Source organism: Sorex fumeus, unplaced genomic scaffold (genome assembly GCF_029834395.1).
Source record: "Sorex fumeus unplaced genomic scaffold, SorFum_2.1 ptg000129l, whole genome shotgun sequence".
NCBI classification, from domain to species: Eukaryota; Metazoa; Chordata; class Mammalia; order Eulipotyphla; family Soricidae; genus Sorex; species Sorex fumeus.
In genome coordinates this window covers 17,651,805-17,665,489 of record NW_026606186.1, presented here as the reverse complement: position 1 = coordinate 17,665,489, position 13,685 = coordinate 17,651,805, and positions in this window count along the sequence as shown.

The window sequence follows — 13,685 nt, the reverse complement described above, 5'->3', positions numbered from 1 at the left end:
TCTGTTTGTCTGTCTCTCTGTCTCTGTCTCCATCTGTCTCTCTGTCCCTGTCTCTGTCTCTGTCTCTTTCTGTCTCTCTGTCTCTGTCTCTGTCTCTCCCCCTCTCTCTTTGTCTTCCTCTCTCTGTCTCTGTCTTTCTCTCTCTCTTCCTCTCTCTGTGTCTGTCTCTCTCTCCATCTCTGTCTCTCTGTCTCTGTCTCTCTGTCTTTTTCTCTCTGTCTCTGTCTTTGTCCCTGTCTGTTTGTCTGTCTCTCTGTCTCTGTCTCCATCTGTCTCTCTGTCCCTGTCTCTGTCTCTGTCTCTGTCTCTCCCCCTCTCTCTTTGTCTTCCTCTCTGTCTCTTTCTGTCTCTCTCTGTCTCTGTCTTTCTCTCTCTCTTCCTCTCTCTGTATCTGTCTCTCTCTCTGTCTCTGTCTCTCTGTCTTTGTCTCTCTGTCTTTTTCTCTCTGTCTCTGTCTTTGTCCCTGTCTGTTTGTCTGTCTCTCTCTGTCTCTGTCTCCATCTGTCTCTCTGTCCCTGTCTCTGTCTTTGTCTCTTTCTGTCTCTCTGTCTCTGTCTCTGTCTCTTTCTGTCTCTCTGTCTCTGTCTCTGTCTCTCCCCCTCTCTCTTTGTCTTCCTCTCTCTGTCTCTGTCTTTCTCTCTCTCTTCCTCTCTCTGTATCTGTCTCTCTCTCCGTCTCTGTCTCTCTGTCTCTGTCTCTCTGTCATTCTCTGTCTTTTTCTCTGTCTCTCTGTCTCTGTCCCTGTCTGTCTGTTTATCTGTCTCTCTCTGTCTCTGTCCCTGTCTGTCTGTCCGTCTGTCTCTCTCTCTCTCTCTCCCCCCCCCCCCCATTGCCACCGTGCTCATCTAGGTCTACTCTTACATCTCCTGAGCCCCCAGTACGTGCATGCCGGCCCTTCTCTAGCAGCTCAGCTGCTGAGCTGAAAAATCGCGCTGTTGCAGATGCAGCTGGTACCCGGCCGTCACGCGCCCATGGACTGGAGGCTCTCGGCCCCTGGACGTGCACGCGTGCCTGAGGTGGCCGCTAAGATGCGGGTTCAGGTGCAGCGGAGTCGGCCGCCTCGCTCGCTCTCGGGCCATGCTGACGCACCCGGGGCCTGGCCTAGGCCTCGAACAGCAGAGCAGAGACCTGACAAAGGATCCTGAGAGACCAGAGAGGGCATGCATGGCACCCGCCTCGGCTCAGCCAGCCAGGCAGCGGGCAGGGGGCAGGGGGCTAAGAAGGGACCGTCAAGCTCCCAGCCCCCCTGGGATTCCCTGGGCCCGATGGGTGGATGGGGCTGAGTGTGCCTTTGTGAGCCCAGCATACCTGAGCTGGGGCGGCCGCCGCCCCTGCCCCTCCGAATAGCAGGCCTCTTTCCTTCCTCCCCGCACCCCGTCGCCCCCTCCCCAGCACACACACTCACACTCACTCCGCCCCGCCCCACCGGGGGAAAGTCAACACGAGCATTTGAAAAGTCTTTCTGTGTGGAGAATCTGTTTGTATAGGGGGAGGAAACGGAGGGCCGGCCAACAGGTAGAAATATTAATGAAGCCGCTTATAAAGGGCCCATTCACGGCACTCCGAGTAAATAGCGCTCTTGTGGGGCTGCCATGTTATCTGCCAAGTTCAAGAATGTGGTTTGAAAAAATAGAATTTAAAGGGGTAAGGTGGAGCCTTAGAAGGCCTGCCTGCTGGGGTGGGAGCAGCCTCTGTGGAGGAAGATTTGGGGTGAGGGGCCTCCGTGGAGGGCGGCGGGGAGACCCCATGTGTGGGGAGGGAGGGGCGCCCAGAAGGCCTAGTGCCAGCCAGCCTCCCCGCACGGGGACTGGCCCAGGGCACCAGATTCCTCTCCTCGGCCCCTTTCTCGGGACTGTGGGACAGGAGCGAGGGTGTGGGGCCATTGGGGGTGCCTTTCCATCCCCGCATCCGTGAGCTCCCCAGGAATCTTGCCCCCTTGGGGTGTCGCTTGGTTGGTTACGGGGTCTCTGGATGGAGCTTTTCTCCGCCTCTCGTAACTCACAGCTATAAGGCGGCCAGAACACTCGGGTCTCAGATTTCTTCCTCTCCCCTCTCAGCTCTATTCTGCAAATCTTTTACCCAAAGGCCCCCCGAGAAAGCATTTCGGACAAGAGCGGGGCATGCGTGACCCAAGGCCGCACAGCAAGTCTTGAGCAGAACTGGGACTCACTCCCACAATTTCTTGTTGGATCAGGTCCCCGGGACTGTGGGGACCGACGAGGTGCCTTGTCCTTTGGCTCGAGGTCCTATTTTTAGCCCCGAACTTCAGACAACTGGTCAGCAAGGAGTGTCACAGCCAGATTCCTCCGGCCCGCTGTGTGGCCTTGAGCGGGTGGTTTTGCTTCTCTGAGCCTCAGCACTCCTTTTCATTGTCAAATGGGGTCATGCAGAACCAGTCCTCCCATGGATCGAGCTTGGTGAGATGCCCAGGGCGGTGCCAGGCTCCACGTGGGTGGTCCAGGCCCAGTAGCGGAAGGCATTTCCTTTTTCATGCCGGCCTGGGAGAGAAGGTCCAGAAAGACAGGAAGACAGAGCTCTGCTCTCTCTGCAGCGGTGCTTCAGGCCTGGGTCTGGGAGGTGGTGGGGGAACTTGGGCCCCTGTGCTGAGAGTCACAGGGAGCTGGTCAATTGGGGGTCAGGGCACATGCCATGGTGGCAGGGGGCCCACAGTCACGCCTGTGTGGGAACTATCTCGAGGGTCTGTGAATGACCCCGCGGGGAGCTGGGCTGCCCCTGGCCTTCTTTGCCTCCTCCAGGTGACTCAGCAGATACAGCTCAGGCAGAGGAGAGTTAGGCAGTGGCCGGGGACAACCAGGCTGGTTTACCTTTGCAAGTGAAAAGGAAGAAGCTCCTACAAAGCAAAAATGGAAATCATGGAAGCAAACACTAAGTAGAAACACTTTTGTTTGGTTGGTTTGTTTTTTTGGTTCAGCCCTGGCTGGACTCAGGGGTAACTCCTGACTGTTCTCAGGGCTCACTCCTGGCAGTGGTTGGGGATCGAACCCAGGTGAACCTTGTGCAAGGCAAGCACCCTGCCTGTTGTACTATCTATCTGGTATTTGGGGGGGAGGGTACTTCTTGGCTTTTGGGGGTCACTCCCAGCGACGCTTAGGCGTTATTTCTGGCTCTGCTCTCAGGGAATTACTTCTGGCAGTGCTCAGGGGACCGTGTGGAATGTTGGGGATTGAACCTGGGTCAGCCATATGCAAGGAAAATGCCCTACATACTGTACTATCACTCAGCTCCTGACTCTTTCTGGCCCAGAAACACATTTTTTTTTTAATTGGGGCAGGAAGGCCACATTCGGCAGTGTCCACGGCTTACTCCTGGCTCTGAACTCAAGGGTAACTCTGTGGTAGGCCCCAGGAAACCAGTTTCGGGAATTGAACCCTAGACTGCCATATGCAAAGCAAACCTCTTCCCTGTTATGCTATCTCTCTGACCCCAAAAAAGGTTTTTCCTGGTTTGTTTGTGTTTTGGCTACACCCAAAGGTGCTCAGGGCTTACTCCTGGCTCTGTGCTTAGGGATCACACCTTGAGACGCTGGGGGACCATATGGGGTACTGGGGAGTGAGCTCAGGTGGGCTGCTTGTAAGGCAGATGCCCTCCCTGCTGTGCTATCTCCCCAGTTCCACATTTCATTCTTATTCTTCTTCCTATTATTATTTTTTTTAAAGGCCCTGCCAATATGCTGGAAAGATAAGATAGTACAGTGGGGAGGGTGCTTGACTTTGACAACACCAGATTCAACCCTGTATAGTCCCCTGAGCATAGCCAGGAGTGATCCCTGGGTGAAGAGCCAGGAGTAAATCCTGAGCACCTCCAGGACCAAATGCCAAAAAATAAAATTAAAAATAAAGGTCTTGCCAGGAGTTGACTGTGTGACCTTGAATGTGGGGTATGGGGCGGAAAGGAGGGAGTGAGGGGGAGAGGAGTGGAGGGGGGTGGCTAAAAAGGAGGTTGGAATGAGGGAAGTTAGCAGCATCTCTTTCAGCGAAAGTAGTATAGCTATGGTCACAAGCACAGACTTTGAGTTCACAAGCTGGGGTTCAAACTTGGGCCCTTTCGCTGCATTGCTGTGTGGCCTTGAGAAAAATGAGAGCCCTCTCTGGGCTTCCGATTCTTGGGGAAGAACAGAGAAGAGAGGGTTAAAGTGTGGAAAGGCCCTGGCACACAGCGAATGTTCATGAAATGCCCATTTCCTTTCCTTTTGGGGCCTCTTGGCAGGGCCGGGGGAAGCGTCTGACAGCTCTCACCAGCCAGCTCCACAGCTTCGGCGCCCGCCAGCCGCTCAGCAGCCTAACGCCAGGTCTGCACTGGGCTGTAGGGCACAGCCTGCTCCCAGGCAGGGCCTCTGGGCACCCTGGGGGGCGAGCAGGGCAGGGTCCTGTCAGGACCCAGACAGAGAGGGAAGCGGTCGGGGCACACCTGTTCCCTTTGCTTCATTCTCCGAGCAAACAGTGGTGCAGATTTGGCTCTAAGGAGAGGGAATGCGACCGGGAGTAAAGCAGATGCTGGTGGCCCCGTGAGGGATGGTGGGAGGACCAAGGGGTATAAAAACAAGGTGAGGGGCCGGAGCAACAGCACAGCGGGTAGGGCATTTGCCTTGCACGTGGCCAACCCTGGTTCAATCCTCAGCATCCCCTATGGTCCCCTGAGTACCACCAGGGGTAAATCCTGGTGAGTGCAGAGCCAGGAGTCACCTCTGAGCATCACTAGATGTGACCCAAAAAGAAAAATGAAAACAAAACAAAACAAAAAACCCCAAGGCGAGGTAGATGAATGGATGAACGTGGGTGGGTGATGACGGCACAAGCAGCTAGCGGCTGTGGGATGAAGGATGGATGAAGAGAAGCTGTTTGGATGGCAGGTTGATGGGCAGGTGGAGGAGCCAATGGGGTGAGGCGGTTTCTGGAGGGCGGTGCCCTTTCCTAAGGCTCCACCTCCATTGCTCCCCAGGGTACCCTGCTGGGTCTTGGTTCCACACCCTCTGGCTGAGAGACCCAGGGGCAGGGACTCCGCCTCCAAGTTCCTGCGATGTCTGGCAATAGAGGGTGGGCTGGCGTAAGGCAGAAATGAACAGACACATCAAACACCCCCAGTATGGAACTGAGGTCAGCACCAGGCAAACACAGGCCATTAGGGGTCTGGAGACAGCACAGGGAGTGACAATTGCCATGCTTGTGGAAGACGCCTGTTTGACCCTGGCACCTTGAGCACCTTCAGGAGTTATGCCTGAGCTCAGAGCTGGGCACAACCTCCCTCCCCCTACCAAAAGAAAAAGTTGTTCCTTGCTGTTTCCTGGGCATCAGCTCCTGTCTCCCAAGTGTCTCACTAGACTCCGGCAGCTGCCATGTTCCCTGCTGCTCTGAGTCCAGATAAGGGAAGCACCTGGCACTGGGCTGGGGTCAGCCGGGAGGTGGAAGGTCACGTGTCCATCCAGCTGCAGCCCTGGATGGTGGGCCTGGGGAGTCTGGTCTCTGGGCCACTTGGGTCTCAGGCGGAGCCAACGAGAATCGGGCCGTCCTCAGCTCCTCATCCTCCATTTTCCATCCCTTGAACAGATTTTTCCAGATCGGGAAAACTGAGCCTTGGCAAGCCTTGGAACACACATGCCCTCGCTATGTCAGCCTCAGTGTGGTGGAGGACGGCACCAGACGGAGGGCTCGTTAACTCCCTCGAGCTACGGCCGGGGTCCCCTAGGGTCACCTCCCCTGCCCACTGGCCTTCTCCACCGCAGGGCCGCCGGAGTCCCACCTGGACCCCACCCCGCGATTTATAGGAGCCAGTGGTTGACAAAATCCCACTCTGCGTGGGCCCGTGGGCCCGTGGGCTCTGCTGGCCGCCAAGAGCCACAGAGACAGCTCGGGGCCCGCCCACCCCTCACTCAGTAAGTGAGTCACTGGGGTTTGGAGTGGGCCACCCTGGGGTGGCTCCTCGCTGGAATAAGACGGTCACCCTCGAACAGAGCAGGCAAAGAGGGCATGCCAACCCGTTGGCTTGGCCGGGCTCCCGCCCAGAGGGCACCACGACATCTCCTTCCAGCCAAGGAATTGCAGGCACTCTGCTGGGCTGGCATGGCCCTCCCGGGAGCCCAGCGGCCCTGGATGGACAAGGAGGGACAGGAGGCAGAGAAGGGTGTGGACTGAACCCCGGTTACCCAGCAAGCCCATGGTGGCGCCGGAACCCTGAAGACCAGATTCATGAACAGCTCACAGAGTCCCACATCTCTGCTAAAGGAATAGGTGCTGGGGGACCCTGATTAATACAGACATCCCCTTCCCCTACCCGCACTGGGCTGGTTTTCCAGAAACCAGGTGGCTGCCCGGTCCCCCGCCCCCCCCCACACCCCCAGTCTCTTGGACAGATCCCTCCAGCTCCAGTTTTGCTGATGAGCTGATGTGAAGGGCTGAGGTGAAGCCTGGCCTTGGCAGCCGGACCTCTCCACTCCTCCCTGTGGCTCTGTCTTTGACTAACAGGGTGATCGCAGGCAGGAGAATTCATGTCCAGAAGCCCCAGCATCCTCGTCGGCAAAGGGAGGAATCATGGTCCAAGTGTGTCAGGCGGTGGGGTGGCTGGAGAGATGGGATGGTGGGCAGGGAATTTGCCTTGCACGTGGCTGACCCTGGTTCAGTCCAGGCACGGCCAGCAGGGATCCCTGACCATAGAGCCAGGAGTGAACCCAGAGCAGTCAGGCATGGCCCAAACGAAACCAAGAACAAAAACTAAAACAAGATATGTGTGGTTGAGCTGGAGTGATAGCACAGCGGCTAGGGCGTTTGCCTTGCATGCGGCTGACCCGGGGTTCAATTCCCAGTATCCCATATGGTCCCCCGAGCACCACCAGGAGCAATTCCTGAGTGTATGAGCCAGGAGGAACTCCTGTGCATCTCCGGGTGTGACCCGAAAAGCAAAAAATAGAAAAAGATGTGTGCGGTCTGGGGTTGTATGAGATTCTGTTGCCCCATCAGCTCCTGATCGTGGCCGCTGCTGGCAGGGTGATGCGGGCTGTTCCACGTGGGACCTGGGCGGGGGCTGGGCGGGGGCTGGGCAGGGACTGCGGGCCACCTGTCAGCAAAGTCCCAGGAACCCCCGGTGGAAGGTGCCGGGTCACAGACCTGCTGAACCTCTCCACTCACTGGGGCTCACTTCCCCAGGAAGTAGATGACAAAGGCGACTGTGTCCAGCTCCCAGCTGGCCCTGCAGGCAGGACAAGCTCACTTGCTGCCCACAGGTAGTCTGAGGTGGGAGAGACCATGAGTGGGACATGCAGAATCATTTGGGAGGGGCGCACTTGGGCTGAGCTGGGCCAGGCTGGACCTGGGCAGAGCTTGGGGCTCACCAAGCACCACTGGCTGACAACACAAGGCCGTGCCCCCCACAGACCCACATTTAGGAATGGGAAGCAGCTCCAAGTCTGTCATCTCATCAGCTCAAACCCCCTCAGGGCTCTCTGGAATCAACTTCTATCCTGGGGTGTCTCTGGCTCGTGGGGGCACTAACCGAGGGTTGGGAGGGAAAGGTGCCTTCTGCAGTCCCGGCAGAGTCACTGAGCCTTGCTCTGGGATGGAGCAGATGATGCAGGGCTAGTGTAGGTCCCAGCAAACCCAGGGCCCGAGTCTGATCCTTGGCACCTCAGGGCCCTCCCAGGCCCCCTCCCCAGCCCTGCCAGCTGTGGCTCTGGCGGTCTCTAGACACCACCAGATAGCACCACCTTGGGCCCCCAGCATGGCCCAGCGTGACCCCTTTACAACAATAAAAAGCCACAGTCTTCTCTGCACCAGTCCAGGCGTGCAGGGACCCCACGCCATTCTCAGTTAAGACCCGTCCCCTCACTGCACCCAGACCGAGGTTCAGCCCAAACACTGCTAGCTCACACTGAGGTCCCTGTTATCTCCTCCTAGACCCCCTCCCTGTCCCCAACAGCTGACCCCTCTCCCAAGTCACAGCACAGCCCTGTCTGGAGGGTCGGCAGATGGACACAGAGATGCCCCCCCTCCATCTCCTCTGGCCCCAGAGGGATGCGAGCATGAGGGGAAAGAAGGAAGAAAAGCAAACAGGGACAGACGAGGGAGGAGGATGAGGAACAAGGACAAAGAGAGATAAACAGGGAATCAGGGTGAGAGAGACACCTTGGAGAGGCTGAAATGCAGTCAGCAAAGCAAGGGACAGAAGGACGCAGGGAAGAGAGAGACCAAAGGAGTGACTCAGAGACAGCAGAGAGAAGCAAACATTTCGAGAAAGAGAGAGAGAGAGAGAGAGAGACAGAGACAGAGACAGAGAGAGACAGCGATAGAGGCAGAGAGACAGAGACAGAGAGACAGAGAGACAGCGCTGGAGAGAGAAAGACAGAGAGACAGAGAGGACCAGAGCAAGAAGCAAAATAAGAGAAAAGAGGAGTGAAGCTGGGAGGTCCCTCAAACTGCACTAGAGAAATAGCTAGAAGTTTCCAGAACCTTCTATGGCTGGAGTCCAAGCCTTCCTCCTCTCCTCGGCACAACTGATCCTCCTCAGGGAGCATAAGAGAAGGGCCAGGTGCCCACTCTGCAGTCTGAAGACTCTGGCCTGGCTCCCAAGACCTGCTCGAAAATCTCCAGGGACCCCCATCAGGCTCCCCTTCTCTTGCAAGAAATTCTCGGCTGAGCTGGCTTGGAAGGAGTTACAGACCTTCAGAATTGGGAGCCTCCAGGTCCAGAAAGTCCAAGGAAATGTTGAGTGTCCTGGGCCCAGGACCTTAACCTCTCTGAACCTGGGGTTAATGGGAATATGTGTGTGCGGGGCGTCAAAGGGTAGATTCAATACTGTCTGGGATGGATCCGGTGCAACCTGTTACTCTGAGCGCCCGCCCACAGCCCCATCCCATGAGGCCGGCTCACCTTTCACCATATCTAGAGGCGGGAGAAGAAAGAGCCGGAGAGATGGCACAGTCCAGGGAGCACGCGGCGGCTGGCCGGGGCCATCTCGCATTGCATTCCTGGCTCACCGCAACCTCCCCCTGCTTCTGGGCTGGGAGTCAGGTTACCTAGAGCAAGAAACTGACCAGTTAACTGTGATGTGGCCGGTGTGGGCAAGCCAGGTGCGGGCACCTGGCCCGTGTCTGGAAGGACAGGGAAGGACATGAATGCAGACAAGTCCCCCGACCTGGAGGGGTCAGCTCAGCTGGTGCAGACCCTGCAAGACAGGCCCACCACCTCCTCTCCCTCAGGGAAACAAGGCTCAGGGCACTGAACAGTGCTCCTCGAATTCAGCCCCAGGCAGCTTAACTCAAGCATTGCTCCCGAAGTTGTTCACTCACCCACCCCCCATCTTCAACCTTTTGATGTCCGTGGACCCCACAGGTGGTTCACAAAAGACGGGAGGAGAGAAAGATGGTCACCTTCTCCCGATTTGTGTCTGCCACCCAGGACCCAAACTTACTGGGGTTCTTGTCTCGCCTTGAAGGAAGAATTTCAGTAGACAAGCAGTGAAGTGAAACAGATTTTATCTGGAGGTTTTGCAGGGAAGGAAAAAGAGAAAGTGGGAAAAGGTGGAGAGTATCGTGCTCAAGAGGAACCCATGTCAAGAAAGCCCCTACACACATCCCAGCATTAGACAGGAAAGCATGAAAGTCCCCATCTCAAGAGAGGAGACACGGATGCCACGCGTGCTCTGCCACCGGAGCACAAGCAGCACGTGGGCTTGGGCAGCATATGGGTGCGCTTCCTTTGTTCAAGGTGACCTATATAGGGTTTCTCCAACCTGCCCCCATCTGGGGCTTCTACCTAGGTAAAAGTCCATTGCTAAGGAGGTTACCAGGGGGGTTGGAAGTGCTGATGGTCTTCACTGAAATTCCCTTTCTGGTCTTTCATTTCTGCAGGAGCTTCTCTGGGTCTGTTACGGTAGATAGGTGAGGGTCTTATTAGGCCTCAGTTCCTGCTTTCCCTGTTTTCTGGAAGGTTGGCTTTTGCCATTGCCTAGGGAGGTGGCCTTCCCTATCCTGACCATGTCACTTTGATTGTCTGAAATCTCCCTCCAGATCACTCCCCATGGCGGTGAATTTGCTCTATTAAAACTCCCCTGATGCCTCAAAGAAGAAATCCGAATGGCAAAAAAGCACATGAGAAAATGCTCTACATCATTAATCATCAGGGAGATGCAGATCAAAACCACAATGAGATACCATCTCACACCTCAGAGACTGGCCCACATTCAAAAGAACAAAAGCAACCGATGCTGGCGTGGATGTGGCGAGAAAGGGACACTCCTTCACTGTTGGTGGGAATGTCCACTGGTTCAGCCCTTCTGGAAAACAGTATGGACGATTCTCAAAAAATTAGAAATTGAGCTCCCATTTGACCCAGCAATACCACTCCTGGGAATATATCCCAGAGAGGCAAAAATGTATAGTCGAAGTGACATCTGCACTTGTTTGTTCATTGCAGCACTCTTTACAATAGCCAGAAACTGGAAGAAACCTGAATGCCCAAGAACAGATGACTGGTTAAAGAAACTTTGGTACATCTACACAATGGAGTACTATGTAGCTGTTAGAAAAGATGAAGTCATGAAATTTACATACAAGTGGTACAATATGGAAAGTATCATGCTAAGTGAAATGAGTCAGAAAGAGAGGGATAGACATAGAAAGATTGCATTCATCTGGGGGATATAAAGTAACAAAGTATGAGATTAATACCCAAGAATAGCTGAGATCAGCACCAGGAGGATTACTCCATAACTTAGAGGCCAGCCGGGTATCCTAGAGGAAAGGGCAGTTCAGATAGAGAAGGGAGCACCAAATAAAGGATGTTTGGAGGATCCTCCCAGGAGGGGAGATGCATGTCGAAAGTAGACTATGGACTGAACATGTTTGCCACTCAGTGCCTCTTTTGCAGACCACAACACCCAAACGGAGAGAGAGAACACAGGGGATTGCCCTGACGCAGAGGCAGGGGAGGATGGGGGGATGGGGGTGGGGGGGATATTATCCATGGTGGTGGAAAATGGGCACTGGTGGAGGGATGGGTATCTGATCATTGTATAATTGAAACCAAAGCACAAAAAATTGTAAATCTACAACTTTAAAAAAAAATAAAATAAAATAAAATAAAATAAAGGGAAGAAAAAACTCCCCTGATGCTGCAGCTAGAACTCAGGGACCACCACGCTGGCCACACTGACACCCCAGTTCACATCCATCATCCGTCTGCTGGTCCTGCTCCCAGCCACTGGGAGCTCTGTAGATGGGGAAGAGCTATTTCTCACCTCAGGCTGCTGGGGGATTTGGCGCCATCCCCGAGCCACCTTCCACCACAAGGCAGAGGCAATGAGTTTGGGGACAACTTTTTCATCTGTTTGGCTTTTGGGGTCCATGAGCTCCCATGCCCCAATCTTCACATTTTCCCCACCCGGGTAACCAGAATTCACACTACAGGACCAGCCAAGGTGACCCATTTCTGAAAGTCTGTCCCTCTCTGAAACTTTTTTTTTCTTTTTTGGCTTTTTGGGTCACACCCAGTGAGGCACAGGGGTTATTCCTGGCTCTGCACTCCTGGTGGTGCTCAGGGGACTGCATGGGATGTTGGGAATTGAACCCAGGTTGGCGGCATGCAAGGCAAACGCCCTAGCCACTATGCTATTGCTCCAGTCCCCTCTGAAAATATTTTCCTTCTTTTGAAAGTCTCCTGCCCCCGTGCCTGGCTGTCCTCACTGGGGCCCCTTGGAAGGGGGAGAGTTGAATTTCCCTCCCTGCCCCGAGCAGAGCTCCTGCAGCCGAAGACCTCCAGAACCAGCCACAACCATGCTGAGACCACTCTCCACACACATGAAGGTACTGTCAGAGGAACAAAGGCATGTGGATCCCGGGGCTGAGATCTCCAAGCCTGCTTGGATCGGGGCTGAGCATCCTCCACCCAGATCCTCTATCTTCTAGTTCGCAGGGGTCAGACCCACCAACTGACCCCCAGAGCCCTGTAATCCCATCAATGGCCAAGACCCAGAGACTACAAAACCCAGCTCGCGGCGAATGCAGCCGTGCGACATCTTATTATCGCATTCTTACTTTGGACAACCTGGCAGGCTACCGAATGTAATCTGCCCGCACGACAGAGACTGGCAAACTCACCGTGGCATACCCAATATGCCAAATACCAGTAACAATGATGGGTCTCATTATCCTAACCCTGAAAGAGCCTTGAATATGGCACTTTAAAATCTCAGGGCTGGGACGAAGGAGACATTACTTGTGCCTGCTCGAGGCAATCAACGAACAACAGGATGATCGTGATCGTGATGGTGAAACATTAGGTGTTTTGACTGGGAGGCTTAAAAGAAAGAAATAAAGAAACACCATCCATGCCAGCGAGATAGCTCAGTGGGCTGGGTCCTCCCTCAGTGGGCAGAAGGCCAAGCATCATCCATCCATCCTCAAGCATCACTGAGAACAACTTCCAATCCAAGCAGTCAGGTGTAGAACCAACAAAAGAAATAAATTTGAATAAGCCAAAGTTGGGAAAAGTGCTCATTATCACTTATTAGCAGGGAAGTGCAAATCAGTCAAGCAGTAAGCTGTCATCTCACACCAGGGGCTTTGGGCCAGAATAACTTCTGTCAAAAGATTTGGGAACAGAGGTCTGAAAGATAGTATATTATGGACTGGTTATTTTCATTGCAGCAGCCAACTCAGGTTCGATCCCGGGCATCACATAGGGGCCCCCAAGCCTGCCAGGAGCGACCCCTGAGAACAGATTCAGGAGTAAGCCCTGAGCAGCACCAAAAACAAGCAAAAGAAAAAGAAAAAGAAAAACAACAACAACAAAGACTTGGGAATAGCCCAAACGTCCGCATAGGACAGGATGAGGAAAGTGTGGCGTATATACACAGTGGGAGACTGCAGCTAGGAGAGAAGATGGAAACTTGCAGTCAGCTGCCACTTGGATGGCACTGGAGAGCATCTTGTAACGTGAAATAAGTCAGAGGGAGAAGGGCAAGCTCAGGGCCGGCCTCTCCTCTGTGGCCTGGAGAGCAAACAATGTGAAGGAATAGACAGGGTCCAAAGATGACAAACTCTTGGCCTCAAACTACAAAACAGATTAGTAAATCAAATGGTGGGGGGGGGGGGGAGGGGAGAGGAAGAGACAGACTAGATGGGACAGAGGAAGCCCTGGAGGCCCTTTGGGGGCACTTTTGTCATAGTAAAAGTGCAGACACTTTGCACATCTGAAAAACCTTTAACATTATTGCAACATTATTTGAACCACAATTAAAGAAAGAAAATTCAAAAAAAAAAAAAAACAACCCTTCAAAATCTGACCCAGTCTGGATTGGGGCCCTTTGTCCAATGGCCCTGGTCACAGTGGCTGTTTCCGGTCACATGTGTGCCCACTGGCTTCCCTGTGAGACCTTGGTGGTTCCAGGAAATAACCTGTCTCTCCTCTGGATGACCCCGAGAACCTGCCACCGTAGGTGCTTGGTAAATGGTTAAGCAAGATAACTGGCTCATCTTTGCAGCTTGGGGGTGGGTAGAGACCAGCTCAGCCTCCTCTCCACATCACCTAGGGACTCCCTCCATTCTGGGCCGGGGAGTGGGAGCGGGGGTGGGGGTGGGGGGTCACATGAGACTCTCCAGGGCTTCCTGGAAAATGACAACGCCTAATAATAAACATGGGTTTCATTTCCCCTGGTGCCCTGCCTGGAGCCAGGCTCCC